This window comes from Salmo salar, chromosome 06, assembly GCF_965601325.2.
Source record: "Salmo salar chromosome 06, fSalSal1, whole genome shotgun sequence".
Classification (NCBI taxonomy): domain Eukaryota; kingdom Metazoa; phylum Chordata; class Actinopteri; order Salmoniformes; family Salmonidae; genus Salmo; species Salmo salar.
Genome location: NC_138296.1, coordinates 28,050,001 through 28,054,433, shown reverse-complemented (window position 1 = coordinate 28,054,433; position 4,433 = coordinate 28,050,001).

Sequence of the window (4,433 nt, the reverse complement as noted above, 5' to 3'; positions counted from 1 at the left end):
GTAGTTAGTACTACCACATCACTGACCTACCACTCTATCTACCACTACCCTAACCATAACCTTCTGGTAGAGAGAGGAAGGTAGTTAGTACTACCACATCACTGACCTACCACTCTACCACTACCACTACCCTAACCATAACCTTCTGGTAGAGAGAGGAAGGTAGTTAGTATTACCACATCACTGATCTACCACTCTACCACTACCACTACCCTAACCATAACCTTCTGGTAGAGAGAGGAGGGTAGTTAGTACTACCACATCACTGACCTACCACTCTATCTACCACTACCACTACCCTAACCATAACCTTCTGGTAGAAGGAGGAAGGAGTTAGTACTACCACATCACTGATCTACCACTCTATCTACCACTACCACTACCCTAACCATAACCTTCTGGTAGAGAGAGGAAGGTAGTTAGTACTACCACATCACTGACCTACCACTCTCTCTACCACTACCCTAACCATAACCTTCTGGTAGAGAGAGGAAGGTAGTTAGTATTACCACATCACTGACCTACCACTCTCTCTACCACTACCACTACCCTAACCATAACCTTCTGGTAGAGAGAGGAAGGTAGTTAGTACTACCACATCACTGACCTACCACTCTATCTACCACTGCCACTAACCTAACCATGACCTTCTGGTAGAGAGAGGAAGGTAGTTAGTACTACCACATCCCTGACCTACCACGCTCTCTACCACTAGACTCCATCCGCAGTGTGTGTGTGTGTGTGTGTGTGTGTGTGTGTGTGTGTGTGTGTGTGTGTGTGTGTGTGTGTGTGTGTGTGTGTGTGTGTGTGTGTGTGTGTGTGTGTGTGTGACCCTCCGGCATTAAAGTGTTAATTTCTTTCTATTCCTGTACCTTATTCCTGATCCTTCTCTAAGTGCATCTCGCCACTGACCCTAATAGGTACACAAACACACATACAAACACACATAGAAACACATAAACACATTTACAAACAAACAAACAAACACACATACTAACACACATACTAACACACAAACACACATGCAAACACACAAGCATATATACAAACACACACAAACACACATACGACTAATAAATCTTGAAACATCACATCTGTGCAGTTCCACCTCTTGGGGCCTTTCTAATCTCTGTCCCCACTGTCCATTAGTGGCCATTAGAGCGTGTGAGGACAGCAGTGCATCCTCTCCCCTACACCCTCTCCCCTCTCCCCCTCTCCGCTATACCCTCTCCCCTCTCCCCCTCTCCGCTACACCCTCACCCCCTCTCCGCTATACCCTCTCCCCTCTCCCCCTCTCCGCTATACCCTCTCCCCTCTCCCCCTCTCCGCTATACCCTCTCCCCCTCTCCGCTATACCCTCTACCCTCTCCCCCTCTCCGCTATACCCTCTCCCCTCTCCCCCTCCCCTACACCCTCTCCCCTCTCCCCCTCTCCGCTACACCCTCTTCCCTCTCCCCCTCTCCGCTATACCCTCTCCCCTCTCCTTTACACCCTCTCCCCTCTCCCCCTCTCCGCTACACCCTCTCCCCTCTCCCTCTCTCCGCTATACCCTCTCCCCCTCTCCGCTATACCCTCTCCACTCTCCCCCTCCCCTACACCCTCTCCCCTCTCCCCCTCTCCGCTATACCCTCTCCCCTCTCCCCCTCTCCGCTATACCCTCTCCCCTCTCCCCCTCCCCTACACCCTCTCCCCTCTCCCCCTCCCCCTCCCCCTCCCCTACACCCTCTTCCCTCTCCCCCTCCCCTACACCCTCTTCCCTCTCCCCCTCTCCCCCACACCCTCTTCCCTCTCCCCACACCCTCTCCCCTCTCCTCCTCCCCTACACCCTCTTCCCTCTCCCCCTCCCCTACACCCTCTTCCCTCTCCCCCTCTCCCCTACACCCTCTCCCCCTCTCCCCTACACCCTCTTCCCTCTACCCCTCTCCGCTATACCCTCTCCCCCTCCCCTACACCCTCTTCCCTCTCCCCCTCTCCGCTATACCCTCTCCCCCTCCCCTACACCCTCTTCCCTCTCCCCCTCCCCTACACCCTCTTCCCTCTCCCCCTCTCCCCCTCTCCCCTACACCCTCTCCCCTCTCCCCCTCTCCCCTACATCCTCTTCCTTCTCACCCTCCCCTACACCCTCTTCCCTCTCCCCCTCTCCCCTACACCCTCTCCCCCTCTCCGCTATACCCTTTTCCCTCTCACCCTCCCCTACACCATCTTCCCTCTCCCCCTCTCCCCTACACCCTCTCCCCTCTCCCCCTCTCCCCTACATCCTCTTCCTTCTCCCCCTCCCCTACACCCTCTTCCCTCTCCCCCTCTCCCCTACACCCTCTCCCCCTCTCCGCTATACCCTTTTCCCTCTCACCCTCCCCTACACCATCTTCCCTCTCCCCCTCTCCCCTACACCCTCTCCCCTCTCCCCCTCTCCCCTACATCCTCTTCCTTCTCCCCCTCCCCTACACCCTCTTCCCTCTCCCCCTCTCCGCTATACCCTCTCCCCTCTCCCCCTCTCCGTTATACCCTCTTCCCTATCCCCCTCCCCTACACCCTCGGTTGGCAACTATATCCCAAAGCAGACGAGCAGTAACTTAGACCCCACCACCACTGCAGTTTCAGTTAGGCTTTAAAGATGTGAGAGCACATGGAGGCTGTGGGGTCTGTAGAAAAGAGAGTGGGATAGAGGTGGAGGGACTTGGTAAAAAGATTTCTGGAAATAACTCATAGAAGTTATTGTGGGTTCGATTCCCACGGGGGGCCAGTACGGAGAATATTTGTATTTTTTTTTAATGTATGAAATTAATTGAAATGTATGCATTCACTACTGTAAGTCGCTCTGGATAAGAGCGTCTGCTAAATGACTAAAATGTAAATGTAAAATGTAAGTATCAAGGAACTACTCTTGTTCTGATCAATGTTATTTAACACATTGAATAGGGCTCTAATGATGTCATATTGTCCATATTGTACATTCACAAAGCATGTGACACGCTTTCCTAGCATATTATATGGTGGCATTTTATATGGTGTCTTATTATATGGTGTCATATTATATGGTGTCATATTATATGATGTCATATCATCACATATCACGTTGCATATGGTTACTCCCCCCATCCCCCACCTATCATATCACATTATCCTGTGATTACACCAAATCACATATCTGCCATACCTTATCTACACGTATGCCTGAAGTTAAACCTTAGATGTGCTGTGTGTGTGTGTGTGTGTGTGTGTGTGTGTGTGTGTGTGTGTGTGTGTGTGTGTGTGTGTGTGTGTGTGTGTGTGTGTGTGTGTGTGTGTGTGTGTGTGTGTGTGTGTGTGTGTGTGTGTGATAGATGGTAGTGAGATGTGACAGGCACAGTCTGATGATGTCACACGTAAAGGCACTGTGTCATATTGCCTCATGGTGAAGGAAACTGATTCTGCATGGTTTAGACACACAGAAAATAGTGCAAAACCTTTGACCAGGGCCCAGAGGACTCTTTAAAAGTAGTGCACTACAGAGGGAATGGGGTTCCATTTGGGACGTAGACTAATACTACAATAGAGACTTGTAGCTCTGGGCTGCTGGAAATAAGTAATTTCTACAGGAATGACAAAACTAATGAAAAAGCACTCAGCTAAAACATTTGTTTCACAAATGCTGCAATTTTTTTTTTTTTCATTTCTGTCTGGTTTCTGGTGATTACACAAATTTTATTCTGCCAAGAAAATATTTCATAACATCGGAAGAATGACAAGTAGTGAGACAGGGGGGAAGAGAAAGAGGGGGAGGGAGAGGGAGAGAGAGGAAGAGAGAAAGGGGAGAGAGAGAGGGAGAGAGGGGGGAGAGAGAGGAAGAGAGAGAGGGGTGGGGAGGGGAGGGACAGAGGGGGAGAGAGGAAGAGAGGGCAGGGGTGGCGGTAATGAGCGAGAGACCGAGAGAAAGGAGGGGCAGAGAAAGGAGGGAGAGTGAGAGAAAGATAAACGTTTAGTTATTGTGATGTGGAAAAAGAGCTTGGTAAAGTAGCAGGGTCAGAAAAAGAAAGATGGATAGAGAGCTTGCGCTTGAGAAATATTAAGACACACACAGTAACAAAAGGAGAATGAATAAACAAAGTAGTAGGGCAACCGAGAGAAATGGACAGAGCATCTGAAGATAGAGATGGAGGAATTAGAGAAAGAGAGAGAGAGAGAGAGAGAGATAGATGTTATGATGAGTTGAACCCGTGGCTGCAGTGTGCAGACAGACAGAATGTATCTCCATGGTTCAGTAGAAGGATCAGCTGGACTGGCCGAGCTGCCTCCCCACTACTGTATCCAGGATATGACCTAATAGCCTAGCTGCCTCCCCACTACTGTATCCAGGATATGACCTAATAGCATAGCTGCCTCCCCACTACTGTATCCAGGATATGACCTAATAGCCTAGCTGCCTCCCCACTACTGTATCCAGGATATGACCT